Source organism: Rhinopithecus roxellana, chromosome 8, assembly GCF_007565055.1.
Source record: "Rhinopithecus roxellana isolate Shanxi Qingling chromosome 8, ASM756505v1, whole genome shotgun sequence".
Taxonomy (NCBI): Eukaryota; Metazoa; Chordata; class Mammalia; order Primates; family Cercopithecidae; genus Rhinopithecus; species Rhinopithecus roxellana.
This window is the reverse complement of record NC_044556.1, coordinates 57,658,696-57,676,185: the sequence shown is the minus strand read 5'-3', so window position 1 is coordinate 57,676,185 and position 17,490 is coordinate 57,658,696. Positions and strand designations below refer to the sequence as shown.

The following is a 17,490-nucleotide window of genomic DNA, read 5'->3' as shown; positions in this document are numbered from 1 at the left end:
TATGGTTATCAGAGAGATAAGAAAAGACATTGCATCCATGAAACAAAAAGACAGTGCTAATACTTGTAAAAAATGAACAAATTAACAGGAGAGATTTTATAAATATATTTTCTAAATGTGATAGCAGAACAGTTTTAAAGCTAATAGGGTGATAAAGTTGAAGAGCTCTTTCTAAAAGTATACCTAGAAAACAATAAAATGGAAAAACAGGAGAGAAAAGATAAGAGATATACTGGTTTATGCCAGGATGAATAATAACCAGTTAATAAGTATTTAAACAAGAGTGAATGGAGAAAAAAGAAAGTTATCAAATAAATATCAAATGTGATGAATGAGAAACAACCCACACAAAAACATGTCATTTCACATTTTTTTCCAGTTTTTTTTTTTTTTTTTTTTTTTTTTTTTTTTTTTTAGTAGACTTTATTTTTTAAATCAGTTTTAGGCTCACAGTAAAATTGAGCTGAAGGCACAGGTTTCCATATACCCCTTTCCCTCACACATGCACAGCCTCCCCACTATCAACGTTCCCACCAGGGTAGACCCTGCATGGACACATCATTATCACCCAGACTCCACAGTTTACATTAGGGTACACTTGGTGTTGTACATTCTGTGGGTTTGGACAAATGTATAATGAGTATCCACCATTATAGTATCATACAGGGTGGTTTCACTGCCCTAAAATCCTCTGTGCTCTGTCTAGTCATCTCTCCCCATAAATCCTGGCAACCACTGATCTTTTTACTGTCTCCATAGGATTGCTGTTTCCGGAATTTCGTATAGTTGAAGTCATACAGTATACAGCCTTTTCAGACTTTCACTTAGTAATCTGCATTTAAGATTCCTCCATAGGTGTTCGTGGCTTCATGGCTCATTTCTTTTTAGCATTAAAAAATATTCCATTGTCTCCATTTATCTCAGTTTATCCATTCATCTACTGAAGAACATGTTAGTTGCTTCCAAGTTTTTGCAATTATGAATAAACCTTCTATAAATATCTGTGTGCATGTTTTTATGTGGACTTAATTTTTCAACTTTGGGTAAATATCAAGGAATGCAATTGCTGTACTGTGTAATAAGATATAATAAGAGTATGTTTAGTCTTGTAAGAAACCACTAACTGATTTTTTTACACATTGATTTGGTCAAGAAATGTTTATGGGCAAACGGAAGGTATCTAATAAGTACTGCATTGAACAGTTTTAAGAATAAGGAGAAAATCTATGACTCTGAAAACTTTTATATCTTGTCCACAGATTTCTTAAAAAGATATACTTAAGAAATACATCATATAAAGAATTGTTCAGACTTGTTTAGTGATGCTTCAATTTCAGAACTTTTGTAAAGAAATCACAAGTAAAAGCAAACACCTCAAGGCAATTAAATGCTAATTTTAAAAAATGTATCTCAACAGTGATTTCCAAACTTTAGCATACATCAGAATTTCTTGGGGGAAACTTGTGAAAATGCAGATTTTAGGCCTCACCCGCAGCATTTCTGACAAGTTCCTGGGTGATTCTGATGCTGTTGGTCTTGGCACAACACTTAGAGAACCACTGCTTTAATATCTAATCTCTGGCATTTAAACTAATAAGCAATGTCCATATGGCTTTGCATTTTCTAATAGTAAATAAACAAAAGAACAGTTCTGATATGTCTTCAACAACAACTTTAAATCTTTAGACTCTTGAAATGTTCTACTTAAATAGAATAGAACCTATAACTTATTCATCTTGGCTCACAATGATTCCCATGAGTTCAAAAGAGCCACAGGACAGTCTAATACCAGATAATCTATGACTTCATGAAAGCATTTGTTCACAAAATACATAGCTATTAGGGTATAGGGACCTTGCTTTTATCTTCTCCATGCATCTTCTCTATAGAAAATTCAATAAGAAATTATGAAGATTTTTATACTCAGAATGAGAACTCAACTTACCATGAATGTACACATAAACATCACAATGAACCATCATACTCAAGCCTCAGATTCAGGAACTTCTTAATCAGGGCAACAGTAATATTCCACAAAACATATTTGCCCCTATTCATTCTAATCACATACTATAATGAAAGAAATCCTGTTTTTTGTGTGAATAAAACACCTTGCAAGATAGGACTAATGCCTTTGTAAAGGGTATCAGCAAAGAAATCAAATCTGTTGACCTGGGTCTGATTACAATGAAATGCTTGCATCAAATAAAAATCTTTGGAAGTAAAGTTGCAAACTTTCTAAATTTCCAAAAGTAGATAACCTGAAATAATGCTTGTCAGGAGACATGATAATCTGTAGGACCTCAGTCATCACATCCAATTTGGGAAATGCTTCAGAGCCCCTCTGACTGCAGAATAATTTTATTAATAACATTGGTACTGCAGAAGTCAAAATCCAGAGGCTCCTCAGGCTCTTGAGTATTGATTTTGCAGACTGTCACCATTCCTCCTTCTTCCAAAAATAGCATCTAAGGGTCACCATAACCTTGGTAATACATTCAAAGTGCAGTTAAAATCCCTGGCATAGGATTTGATCCAAAAATAAACAGTCTAAAAGAACAATTAAGTTAATTTTAAAAGTAACAGACTCTTCTTGATACGTAAACTCTTAAAATACTCCAGCCTTTGCAGTGTGACCCAGATGCTAGAGAGCCCTTCCTAGCCAAGTCCCTGGAGAAGTAAGCTCCAGCTCCCTGAAAATAGGAGGAAGTGGAGCAGCTCCTGCCACTCTTAATTTTTGTTTTCAATTTCATTGATTTCAGATCTAATTTTTTAAAACTATATTTTCTTATGCTTACTTTGCATTTAATTTACTCTTATTTTTCTAGTTTCCTAATATGGGAGCTTAGATGATTGATTTTTAGGTGTTTCTTTTTTTCTAGCAACATGCTTTTAAAATTACAAAACACCAAGGAGAGAGAAGATTCTAAAAGTTTCCTGAGAAATAATAGATCATATCTGAGGATTAGGAATAAGAATAGAATTGGCATTCTTGATAGCCACACTAGAAGCTAGAAGAGAGTGGAGCAATTCCTTTAACATTTGAGGAAAACTATTTTCAGCCTAGTCTTCTACACCTAGCTGATAATTATAATTACATGTACATGTAAGGAAGGAACAAAACTATTCAGGAATCTCCATGTCTTAGTTTGTTTGGGCCTCTATAACAAAAATACTATAGACTAAGTGGCTCATAAACAATAATTTATATACACATTTATTTCTCACAATTCTGGAGGCTGGGAAGTCCAAAATCAACATACCAGCATATTCAGTATCTGATGAGGACTTGCTTCCTGGTTCACAGGCAGCCATTTTTTTTCTTTTCTTTTTCTCTTTCTTTTTTTTAGAGGCAAGGTCTTGCCATGTTGCCAAAGCTAGGCTCTAACTCCTGGACAGCAGGTGAGCGTCACCACACCTCCAAGATGACGGCTTTTTGCTGTGTCCTCACACGGCAGAAGAGATGAAAGTGCTCCCTGGGTACTATCCCACGTAGTATAAGAGCACTAATCCTATTCACGAAGTCCATACCCTCAAGATCTAATCACCTCCCCAAAGCCCCACCTCCTAATATCATCACATTAGGGGTTAAGATTTTAACATATGAATTTTGGGGGTAACACAAACATTCAGTCAACAAGGATGATGTCACCCCAGGAAAATGGTGACCAGAAGCCCTTGAATTTTGACTTGTACAGAGCTAGACTGAAACTTGTTCTAAGCAGGGGGACAGAAAGCTCAAAAAAGAATATTTCCTAAGGAAAAAGTGTGTGAGACATATGTATAAGTGTTGCAGGTAGTGGGTGGTTGCAGAGAAATTACCTGAATTTATTTTGAGAGAAATTTTACTATCTTGGATTTCTTAAAATAATTAGAGATAAGCACATCAAGATGGAATAAATTATTAAAGATGTGTCACTGACTTCAGAAAAATATAAAGATGCATAAAGAAGGAATCTAAACATGCTACATGGCTTAACTATTAGTTTTATCTAGAGAGTTATGGTAATTTAAAACACCAAACAGTGATTTAATCAACAATTGTGAAATGACCATATTGGGAAAGTGGGAAGAGAGACAATGCACATGTATTGGTAAGATGTAGGGTTCCAACAATGTAAGAAAAGAGGTGTAAGAAAACTAAATTTGTATCTTCTATTGCAGCAAATCAATAGATAATGGAGTGGCTAAAATTGAAAACTGGGAAGATAACATATTATTATGAAAGGTTAAAAAACGTTGCCTCAAGTGAGTGGGAATTGGGAGTGGGAAGGTATGAGACAGGGAACTACTTACTCTTTTATTACCATCCTTGTAATATTGTTGAATTTCAATCAATAGTAATATATTAATTGAATGAAAATAAATTTAAAACATAAATAGCTCTACTAAATGCTCACTGAAGTATCTTCCTATTCTAAGGATCTATATTCTATACCATTTAGCTCTACTAAATTTTAGCTCTACTAAATGCTCACCAAATTATCTTCCTATTCTAAGGCTCTATATTCTATACTATCCTAAGGATCTATATTCTATACCATTAATCCAAATATGATCTATGATAAAATATAATAATATTTCAGAAATAGAATTCATTACTTCCAGCCAAGTGAATTTGGAAAGGTCCAATTAAAGAAAATAATAGCACTTGGATGATTCCTATTAGAAGGAACAAGAGTTTTAACATATGGAAATACAAAAAGTGGAATTCTAGGCCAATGGAATTGAATAGTCAATAGTTATGGACCACCTATATGTAACCAATTATTGATACATTCTCTAGAGTCCCTGATTGCCTCTGGCACAGAGAGCTAACCTTTACCACTCAGCCAGTAAGCCAATAAGTGAGAGATCTTTTTCACAGGTTATCTCATGTAACCCTACCACTCTATGTGGTAAAAATATTAACTGCAACCCATAAGTGAGGGAACAGAATTTAAAGAAGTTAAGTCATTTGCTCAAGAGTACCCTGCTAGTATGTGGTAGAGTCAGAATTTAAACCCGATTATTTTCTAAAATTCCAATTCTCTTTCCATCACTCTGCCCTGTTTTTGGCATATTTGTACATAATTTATATATTCTATATAATGTGATCAAATGAAAAAAACCCTGGAGAGTCAGGGCCTTATCTCTTCCAAGCCCTTATTTCTGGTTCTCCCTTAACACATCCTTCCCTTCTCCTTTCACACAGCTCAAAACACAGCTAGACTTTCTATTGGAGAGAAAGCACCGATCTTGAATTGCTCAAGATTCCTACTGCAAACAACATAAGCTATCTTTGCTAGTTTCAGGAGACAAAAACTTTATTAAAAATATTAAACCCAGGCCAGGCACGGTGCCTTATGCCTGTAATCCCAGCACTTTGGGAGGCCAAGGCGGGGGGATCGCTTGAAGCGAGGAGTTCAAGGCCAGCCTGAACAACAAACAGTGACCTTGTCTCTCCAAATAATTTTAAAAATTAGCAGGGCGTGGTGACACACGCCTGTAGTCCCAATTACTTGGGAGGCTGAGGCAGGAGGATCACTTGATTGTCTAGGAGTTTGAGGCTGCAGTGAGCTGTGATCACACCACTGTACTCCAGCCCAAGTGACAGAGCAAAACCCTGTCTGAAATACACACACACACACACACACACACACCCCTCAGAGATCACTGGAGAGTCTGAAGGACTGAAGGAACAAAGTCAAGACTAAACTCACAGAATAAAAGGAAAACAAAAAACAAAACTGTGTTTCCCACACCTTCTCCCTCCACCGACATGCACACACACCAAACCAGGCAACAAAACTATTCTGAGTAAGTTCACTGTTTCTGCTCCCTAAACATATAATGCCAAGAACTGACTACACTGCAATTGCTCAATCTACAGTACAAATGCCACTTCCGTATGTACTTTGCAATTGCTGCTATTGCCTAAAACCCAGATGGATCTGAAGCCAGCCGCATCAGCAAGATGGAAACTCCATGGAGAGCCAGGTTCTCATGTTGATGACTTCTAAATCAAGCCTCCCTTGGAAGCATCCGACAGGACAAGCGTAGGTCACCTGTGTCCATCTGGGTTGCAAGAAAAACTGAGAATTTGACTCCTGTCTTCTGCATTGGGGACATGAGAATTATTACATGTGAATTATTTAAAAGATTCTGGGAAGGCACAAACATGACACATGGCCACTAAAAACTCAGTCAAGAGAGATAAGGATTCCAGAATTACTCCCAGATTTCTGGCTCAGGAAAGCAGGTGAATGATAGTGTCATTACAGAGACAGGGAGCACCTAAGGAGGAGCAGGTCAAAGTAAGTGAGGAAAATGTGGGTTTAGCGCTGGAGGTGTTGCGTTTGAAGTGCCCATGAGATATGTAAATGGAGATGTTTAATTGAATATATGAGCCTGGAGCTTAGACGAAAGGTCAGAACTCCAGACAGTAACGTGGGCAGCATCCAAATACAGATAGCAGCCGATACTGCAGAACAGGATGAGACTGTCAGGAAAGGCCACCACGAATGAGAAGGGGGCAGGCCTCCAAGCCACGTAGAGCTCAGATAGCAAGTGATTGGGCTAAAGAGGAAGAGTCAACAAGGAAGACTTACAAAGCAAGGTCAGAGCAGTAGAGAAAAGAAGCCAGACCTGGTGGAGTGCTGGAAGGCAAGGCAAAGAGTATTTCAAGGAAGACGACACTCAGTGATGTACTGTGTACTTGAGTATTGCTAAGAGAGTAGATCTTAAATGTTCTAACACACACACACACACACACACACACACAATATGTGAGGTGGCAGACATGTTTATTAGCTTGATTATAGGATCATTTCACAATGTACACAAATATCAAAACATCACATTGTATACTACAAATATATACAATTTTTATTTGTTGATTATACCTCAATAAAGCTGGCGGTAGAGTGTGAGGGGAAAGAAGGATAGGGCTCAGATCTAGCAAATCCTGTTTCAGATCTAGGAAATGTCCAACAGATAATTATTTGCTTCCACCAGATTTTACCCATCATTCTATGATGTTTAATTTGCTTTCCTCTACTTATATTTGATCTCAATGTACTGAAACAGGGAGCAGGTAAAAAGGCAACAAGGGTGAGGCAAAAATATTAATAAAAGCCAGATAATAGATACTAAAGCTCTTCCAGCTTCTGAACCACTTATCTTTGTCCTCATTGTCAGTGTCTCTCCCCTTTCCACCTCGTAAACATGGATGCTTTGTTTGTGACATGAGACTGTCTCTGTTTTCCTTTTGGCCAGCTCATCAGAGAGCTCTGGGGCCAGGCCTTTCCTGGCCTCCCTCTGCCCACATACACTAGGCTCCAGGAGAATCTGAACATACCTCACCCTCTACTTCATCCTCCTCCCCGATCTGGCTAATTCCTACTCACCTCCAGGTCTTTCTTTATATCTCACTTTCTCCAAAACTATTTTCAAATCCTGCAAGCCCAAGTCTGAGTTAAGTGCTCCTGTTGTTTATTTTTCCATCATCTCCGGGACTTTCCATCACACCAAAAGTGGAAAGAAGTAAATTCACAGGCTTGGGCACCATACCCATGCAAGTTAAAATCCCTGCTCCACCAACTTGTGTGGCCTTGAGCAGGTCTCTTAATCTATTGAAGGCTGACAGTCCCTAATCCTAGAAGGTGTTGTGAAAATTAAGAGTTTACACATTTAAAACACTAAGCAAAGTAACTGAAAGATAGAAAGAACTCAGTAAACTCTATCTATTATTATTATGACTATCAATATATTGTTTTATGAGGTCTAATGTCTTGTCTGCCTTTTTCAGTGAAGTGTAAACTCCTTGTGGGCAGAAACTGAATCTGTATAAAATAATTGCAAACTTGAATCACCAAGACTCACCACCTTAAAACTCCAAGTGTACATTTAAAACCTTGTACTACACATTTTTATTTAAATGCATAATGAAAAATTCAACCTTTACATATCCTAAATCATTGATTGTCTTAGGACTCTAAGTACTTTCTCATTCTTACTTCCCTTTTACTGTTAATGGAACCACAACTCTCCCACTGACCTAGGCTCCCAACCCAACAGTCTCTACTTCTTCCCTTTTCCTTGACCCCTACACTACTCAATGTCTTTTATATGGAAAATTCTAGTGATAGGGCTGAGTCAGGGGTGATGGTAAGGATGATGGCAGTCAGGTGAGGTTGTAATAAAAAAAAAAACAATGATCACCATGGTTGAGACTAAGGTAACATTTAAATGTCAGTGGAAGGAACCGTATTTGTGCTGAACTGTGGAAGCATACCTGAAGACAAGGACGGGGGGATCAGGAGGATGATTCTGGTATTTATAGCCCAATATTTATATTAATCAATTATTAATAAATTCTTAAGAACCTATGATGCCATCTGTGTGTTATAAAAAGCAATGCCAGGCTTCTCCTTTATTCTGGAAAGTTTTTTTTTTTTTTTTTTTTGAGATGGAGTCTTGCTCTGTCACCCAGGCTGGAATGCAGTGGCGCGATCTCGGCTCACTGCAAATTCTGCCTCCTAGGTTTAAGTACTTTTCCTGCCTCAGCCTCCCAAGTAGCTTGGATTACAGGTGCCCACCACCATGCCCAGCTAATTTTTGTATTTTTAGTAGAGATGGGGTTTCACCATGTTGGCCAGGCTGGTCTTGAACTCCTGACCTCAAGTGATCCACCTGCCTCGGCCTCCCAAAGTGCTGGGATTACAGTTGTGAGCCACCGTGCCTGGCCAAGTCTATTTTTTTAAATGTAATAGTGATAAATGGCAGAGTTTGGTAGATTTCTGCATTGCCAGAGTGATCTTTTGATCCCTAAGTTTTTTTGCATAATTAAAAAATTTTCAGTTTATTCTTACTTCTTTCCTGTTTCTCATTTAACAAAGTAGATGAAGGGAAATTACAAAATAGCGGAAAGATTTAATGCAACTGGTGATAAGTTGGGTCTCTAGGTGGAACATTGGGTGGACAGAAAAAGAGGAAGAGGCACAGATGAGGCACGGGATAATTTTGATGTTATCTGGCCTGCTTGAGGTCTGAGGGTGACTGAAGTGCCTCTGGAAAATGACTTTGAGGTATGTGACTGTGAGATGTGAGACACAAAAGTTGTGTCTCTGACACTTGGATCCTACATCTTCCTGAACATGTGGCCAAGATGTTTTTTCAATAAAAAACATGCCTTAGAACCATCAGAGGAAGGAATGCCAGGATTCAGGAGCTGCATGACTCAGCTGGGCCTGATGTTTGCTGCTTCATAATGTCAAGGGCATGACTTACAGCTTCAGTCTGGTTTTCCCCAATTCAATATCAAAACATATGCCTCCATGGAGGCAAATGATGTTCCTCCACCAAGCCCCATCTTCAATGAAACTGCAGTATCTAAATAACTGCAGCTTTTTCTTTCTATATATTGATGTCTGATATGATTTAAATATTTGTCTCCTTCAAAACTCATGTTGAAATTTAATCCCTGATGTGGTAAGATTGAGAGGTGGGGTCTTGAAGAGGTGATGGATCATGAGGGCTCTGCTCTCATGAATGGATTAATGGCTTAATGGACTAATGGCTTATGATGGGAGTGGGACTTGTGGCTTTAAAGGAAGAGGAAGAGAGACCTAAGCTAGCTCACTAAGCTGCCTCTCCACGTGATGCTCTCTGCTGCCTGGGTACTCTGCAGAGTCCCCACAAGCAAGAAGGCCCTCACCAGATGGGCTCCTCAACCTTGGACTTCTCAGCCTCCAGAACTGTAAAAAAAAAAATTTCGTTTCATTATAAATTACCCAGTTTCAGGTATTCTGTTATAAGCAACACAAAATGGACTGCAACAATGACTAAGAGCAGCTGTGTTCACAGGTATCTCCATTTTCACACTTTAACTTTGTTCATCACCAAGCCCATTACATCTTCCTGCCTTCCTTTATCCTTTATTCAAATAAAACACTGACTAGTTTCTTAAGAAAACTTGGTTAAGGACTGTCATTCGTATGAGATGGAAAAAGTGTCTGTAGCCCGGGAGACCATTTCTGGCATGAGAGACCAGCTGTGAGCTTCTGACCTAGGTGCTTACAAGCATTATTTCAATTTAATATTCCAAACAATCCTGCACAGTGAGTACTGTTATTATTCTTATTTTATAGATGAGAAAATAGAGGCTTAGTGGTGTCGTGTGAATGGACCAAGGTCATACAATTAGTGAATGGTAGAAATAACATTTGAACTTCACCTGGCATAACCAAAGCACATCCTCCTAAGCACTACAAAACACTGCCCCCTGGTGGCAAAATGAAGAAGTTCAACTCCATAACCAAAAGGATAAAAACCACAGTAGATCAGGAAATAGAAGCACAGAAAGTAGACACACAACATGTCACTTGCTTGAAGAAGCCCCTGTGTTGGATTGTTTGTTCAACCCCCTTACCTACAGGCTTCCCTGCTTAGTTTCACTATCTGGTTCTTCCCTAAGAAGTTTCTTTCCTAGTTTCACTCTTTTACTCTCAGGATAGCTGAATGCAAAACAAAACAAGCAAACAAAAGGAAAAAAAAAAAAAATACACGGGATCACTCTACTTAGTTCTTTAAATTATGTACCAGTCAAAACAAAAATGGCCACTCAAAACATGTACCCTGACTCCCAGAATCACATGATCACAAGAATACACACATGGTTTCCTATGACAAAGTTATTCTTCTAGGCTTTCCATAAATCACTGCTCTTTCATCTCTGCCCTGCCCATTCTATTGGTTTTTAGTTTTAGTTCAGTAACTACTTGTTTTCAGTAACTGGACTGAAGGCTGTTACCATCTAGATCCCTCAACCCGGCAACCAAAGTGCCTATTCTCCCAGCTGCTAGAAGTGTTAGAGCTGACATCTGACTCTGTGTTCCAGGACTGCCCTATGCTGAAGGGAACTGCCTTCCCCAAGGTTGCATCCTTCTGTGGAGAAAGCCTGAAGCGAAGGATTGGTCTATGAGGAGGTTCAAGGTCACAGCCTTCTTGCCTCACTTAGGCATAACTAGAGGCCATCCCAGTTTTAGGGTTCCCAGGGGAATTGGCTGCAGCCCTCACTACAATTTAACTTCTCCCTCTGCCCAACCCATTTTCCCTCTCTCCTTTATAGGTGTTCCCAAGAGCATCCTCTAATAAACTTCTTGCAGGCAAATCTAACAGTCTGTTTCTTGGGGACCCAACATAAGACAATATTTCAACTCTTAACTTCAGTCATATTCACAATTACTGTCACTTTAAATAAAGTGCAGGAATGCAGTGTAAAGATACATACACCAGAAAAGGATGTGAGTATAATGTGCAAAAATATACCACAAGGTAAAAATAATACACGAATTTAAAGTCTATGAATCAGTCTCTCTCGCATGCTGCTAGAAAGTGTGTGATTGCTTCACATTTCATAATTTTGTCATTATAATTGTCACCATGCCACTAAAATTCCATGCCTTTCAATGTTGTTTTTGTTTTTATCTCTAAATAAAAATGTTTAATTAAATGTCTTCTATGGACACTTCAGACCAAGTCCAAAACTTTACCTTAACGTGAAAACTCTATCTTTCTTACAAGGTTGTGTTTGGGAGGTTATTTGTCTTTTATTTTTTACCATGAGCTGTTTGTCTAGTCTACTGACATGGTAACTGAAGACACAGATCCCTCTGTCAGAATCAGCATCAAACATGTGTAAGGCATGTTTTGACTCTAGGAAACCATCAGGGAAATAATTTTTGATCATTCTTTGAGTTAAAAATTGTCTTTTACATTGATGCTAAAGACTTTCCCTAAGCAACCTCTACCACATTAGCATAAAATGTGTGAGTTTCAAAGATTCCACCTCAAATGGCTCCCTTGTGTTCAGTACCATCACTCCCTCCTGGTATCTTCTTCCTGTGTAACTTCCTATTGGCCTCTCTTCTCTTTCAGTCTCTTACTGAAATGGAAATATGAGAATGAAGGGGCAGGCTGTATGTGGGAAAGATGAATCACCATTAAAGAAGAAACCGCAATCCTAATGCTAGACTTGTAGAAATTGGCTTGTATGGTCCTGAGAATGGTAAAAATAATTAATAAAAATAACTTTAAATGTTACTTAATAAAGTAACAGATAATACAGCTAGAAAAGAGAATTATGGGATAAAGGTTACATTTTTTATATTGAGTCATTCTTGGTCTTATAAGTATAGAAGACAGAAAAGCTTGTCTCCATTCCTATTAATTCCTTAAAGCCATGTGTGGCATTACAACCATTGAAAAATGCTGGGTAGAGTCAGTCCACAATGACATACTTGTCACGATGTGCTTTGGCAGGCTCTGCCTTTCCCTTTACTTATTCTAGGCTGGGTCCCTTTTGACTACTGTCATCAGTGAAGAGGAGGAGAAACTTCTCTGATTTCTGAAGATTCACAAGTTACAAGACTATCTTACATGCTTGAGGATGGCCAGCATGTAACTGGTGACAATGAATAAAATTATATACTTATAAAGTGCAATCGTTACATTATCCTGATCATCTCTGTGTTCAAAGCAATCTGTAGGATGGGATGAATCAAGGCAGCCAGCTGAAGTCCTGCCCTCTGGGTGTCCTTGGGGGAAGGTATTTGGAGAGTAACTCAGGAGGTGATGTGTAAGGAAGTGGTAAGAAATGTTATGAGTGTGTGTGTGTTCACTGACACACCAGCAATTGCCAAAGCAAAAACGGTGGCTTTGTCCCTCTCTACTGAAAAGGGCCTGCTTAGAATGGGGACGCTTCAACTGCCGTCACCTATAAAAACATTCTAGCATGAAAGGGGCCTCAAGGACACACAGAACAGAAAGTAAATGGTATCCACTGGAGTCAGCAATGTAGCAGGGCCAGAAGAAACAAAGGGTGATTGCCCAAGGGCATGCACACCCTAAACATAGCCCTATTTCTAATGTTCAAATTAAGGAAAAAAACAATTAAGTGAAATACTTAGGTGAGTCATCTTATCATGAATTAAAAATTATTGAAATAAGAGGCAATTATAACCTAACAATTCTAGTTCCTGATATTTACTGTAGGAAACAAATATATAAACTCATTTAAATAAATGACTATTCACAATTTTAACAGTAAAACAAGAAAATATTATCTGAACATGCAAAACTAAGAGACTAACCACCAAAGAGACTCAGGAAATGATTCATCATGTTGCATAAGCTGAAAACAATTAAGTTACTACACAATATGTAGAAGATGACCTAAATTTTATAAATATATATGCAGCAGAAGTTTGTAATAGCAGATAACAATTTTAGCCCTAACTATGCATAAAGTTAAACTCCAAAATACATACTCTGCAATTACACAGATTAGAGACTGGCCCCTGTTCTTGACCCAGTCCACATTATCAGACTGAAGGATGTTAAAGCTTATCTTTTAAGGAAAAGGAAGAACACAGTGAAAGGTAAGGTGGGAGAGGTGGAGAAGCACAGGCAACCCCATGTCAGGAAGTGGAGAAGGAGGTGAATCTCATGTCCTAAGTATTCTCTAGGCCCAGCCACAACCCGAGGAATAGGAACAATTGTTACCCACGTTCAGACAGAGAAACCAAGATGCAGAGGGAAGAGGATAGGTTACTTGCCTGAGGTTACAAAGCTGTAAGTAGAGGAGTCAAAATTTGATACCAGGGCCTGGGCACACCGGCTCATGCCTGTAATCCTACAACTTTGGAAGGCGGAGGTGGGTGGATCTATTGAGGTCAGGAGTTCAAAACCAGCCTGATCAACATGGTGAAACCCTGTCTCCATTAAAAATACAAAAAAAATTAGCTGAGTACGGTGGCGGGCACCTGTAATCCCAGCTACTTGGGAGGCCAAGGCAGAATTGCTTGAACCCAGGAGGCGGAAGTTGCAGTGAGCTGAGATCACACCACTGCACTCCAGCCTCAGTGACACAGTGAGGTTCTGTCTCAATAAATAAATAAATAAATAAACAAATAAATAAATAGATAAACAAATAAATAATTTGATCCCAGAAAATGTATTTCCAGAGGCTGAAATCTTAATCCCATACCAACCGGATTCTGCAAAAATAAAATACTGATAGCACATTAACCCATACAAATACACGAACACACACAACTTCATGACACTTATGAATGGAAAAGAAGTACTAATGACAGCATATATATAATTCTACAAGATCTAGCACGATACTTCAATTCCCCTTCCCAGCTATATAATCTTAAAAGGCATCTAAATCTCCTGAGGGTCAGTGCAGTGACGTAGCCAGAACACATTGAATTCTGGGAGAAAAATTGGATTTAATATTTCCTACAGATTAACAAATAGGAAATATTACTCACTACTGGTAGCATAGGGAGATACAACTTATTTGGAACATAATGTTATATTATCTATTAATTTTGAAGATGCATACATCTTAAGACACAGCACTCCCAGTCCCAGTGAAACTTTTAGCAGCACTGTTAAAGCCAAAAAAGGGGAAAACTGTCAAAGGGACAAATAAATTGTGGCATATTCATGGATATTAATGTGCTGGAATACATTACAGTTGTGAAAATGAACTGCAGTTATGACATAAATGAAGATCAGCAAGTTACAGAGGAATGTATGTAACATTTTATTTATTTATTTAAATATTTATATATTTGAGACAGAGTCTTGTTCTGTCGCCAGGCTGGAGTGCAGTGGCATAATCTGGGCTCACTGCAACCTCCACCTCCCAGGTTCAAGTGATTCCCCTGCCTCAGCCTCCCAAGTAGCTGGGATTACAGGTGCCCACCATCACGCCTGGCTATTTTTTTTTTTTTTTTTTTTTTTGTATTGTAGTAGAGATAACCCTGTTGGCCAGGATGGTCTTGATCTTCTGACCTCGTGATCTGCCCGCCTCGGCATCCCAAAGTGCTGGGATCACAGGTGTGAGCCACTGCATCTGGCATATTTAAATTATAAAAATGTGTAAAAACTTAATATATTGTTCATTGTTATAAAACTTAAAAGAAAAGCAGAGAGATAATAAGACACAAAATTTAGTTGTAACTTCAGGGAAGTGGAAAGTGGCTAGAAACAGAGGACACACGGGAGCTTCAGAAATGATAATATTCTATTAGGTTGGTGCAAACATAATTGCAGTTTTTGCCGTTTAAAAGTAATGGCAAACACCACAACTACTTGTGCACCAATCTAATACTAATATTTCATAAATTGGGTGGTAGGTACATCACTGTTCGCTGAGCTGGTGTACTTTTACACCTTAAACATTGTTTAAAAGTATTCTGTATGCAGTATTCAACAATTTTAAGAAATCAAGGCGGTGGCTCAGGCCTATAATCCCAGCACTTTGGGAGGCCGAGGCAGGTGTCTGAGACCAGCCTGGCCAATATGGTGGCCAGGTCTCTAATATGGTGGCCAATATGGTGAAACCTCATCTCTACTAAAAATATAAAACCTTAGCTGAGCGTGGTGGCATGCACCAGTAATCCCTGCTACTTGGTAGGCTGAAACTGGAAAATTGCTTGAAACTGGGAGGCAAAGGTTGCAGTGAGCCAAGATCGCACTACTGCACTCCAGCCTGGGCGACAGAGCGAGATTCTGTCTCCGAAAAAAAAAAAAAAAAGAAAAAAGAAATCAAATGTTCTCACTGAATTTTTTTAAGTATTGGTAACTTAACATACCATAAAAATTGTTTGCAATGATTTATGAAGATTTACATTTAAAAAATCAACTTTCCAAAACTCAGAATGTCATTTTACCTTTTTGCTTTGTATGTCTAATTTATTTGGGGCCAATTATTCCTAGTCTAGGCTGCTTATGCAAAAAAGGTTAAAAAAAAAACCTGAATATCAAAATGTATTATTTATTTTATTAAGGCCATTCCTTTTTGTCTGTTACAAAAGCAATTTAAATCGTTACTGAAAAAAAAATCCAGAAAAGGTAGCCAAACAAAAGCAGACAAAGAACAACACTCATAATCCCACCATCCAGAGAGAGAAGTACTACAGGTATTAACTCTTCTGCAGAAATCCTTTCAGATCATTTTCATCGCTATCCATAAATTAATGTAATTACGGGAAGTGCTTATTTTTGTTGTACATGCTCTATAATCAAGCATTAGAGTCAGTCTAACTCAAAAGGAAGAAAACATTTAAATCTATCCCTTCTCTCTTTGTCTCTGTATCCTAAGAGGTTTGTGAAATGATTCAGCCGTTTCCCCAAGGCAGGAAAAAATATAAAGCACGGATAGAGAATAGTTTTTGTTATAAATGTCAACTCGAATCAATTTGGTAGTGGTTGCATGAGCTCTGTTTTGAGACACTTTGTGAAAATGTACCTGAGCTATGAATTCTCAGTGCTGAGGGCTCAGGAAGAGAAAGGTGAAGTAGCAGCACTGGGATCTTGAATCTGCCACCCCGGCCTACAGGGCCTCTGCTTACGTGACAGCTCCCTCTGTTACCTCTGTTTTCCTGGCTACATGCTCAAGAATGCTCTCTGCTATGTTCTGCACCTTTTTCTTGGCCTTCCTCCTTTGCTGAAAGATACCTAGTTTACTCTGTCTGATATAGAAAATGTATGTAAATTAAGCATTTTAAGGTACCACGCTTGCCTTGAAGTGAAAAAAATAAATACTCTTAAAATATTATAAGGGATGCTTGGAAATCTGTAGTGGTTAGAAGCATTTAACATTTTAGTCTCTTAATTGGCAATATCATACACTATATATTATCAAGAATTTCCTAAGAAGGTAAGACCGCTAAAAAGGACAGCCTCAAACTTTTAATTCGATGCCTTATACTGGTGACTATGGATGTTCATTTTCATGTCAGGATATTATAGTGAAAGGAGGGATCAAATTGAGAAGAAATTGCAAAGAGTATGGAATTAGACTAGGGTCTCATATATTAAATCTCAATAAAATTTGAGTCATCACATAACACAGGTCCATTTTCACAAAATCTCATGTTACCACAAGCCAGATTATAAACTGTCTTGGTAGAGTACATCTGGGCTTTGGGATGACTCCACCACCAGAGACAAGGGTGCTGTTTCCTGATTCAACATAAACACATGCTACTGTATGCTGAAAAGATCCTTCTTTAATTAGTTGCCCCAACCTTCTCCTTTGTGCTTCAAGAGAGGCAACTTTGTATAGTAGAAAGAGCAGACACTTAAACATTTTTAATACATCTTCAAATCCTACTTCTTCATTCACTAGCTAGTTGCCTTTAGGAGGGTTACTTAGCGCCCCCCCCCCCCCCCGATTCTTGTCTGTAAAATAAAAATATAATGCCTATCTTGCAGTAGTGTTGTGAAGAGAAACAGGATAATGTGTAAATCGCCTAGCACAATGAATAGCTCATAGTCTGAGCTTAATAAATGTTGGTTGTGTCATGTACACCAGGGGAATAATAATCTAGTATTTAATAAATAAATTGCTATTTATTTTCACTTAAAAAATTTATGGATTTTGGTGCTCTATATATACACGGGATCCTTTTCCAACTTTAAGAGACA

General features: G+C 38.2%; 1 pseudogene; it reads right to left on the bottom strand.

Annotated features, from left to right (window-relative positions):
• Positions 1 to 1,984: 1,984 nt before the first annotated feature.
• On the bottom strand, positions 1,985 to 2,620 carry LOC104657034 (annotated as a pseudogene).
• Between the last annotated feature and the right edge of the window lie 14,870 nt (positions 2,621 to 17,490).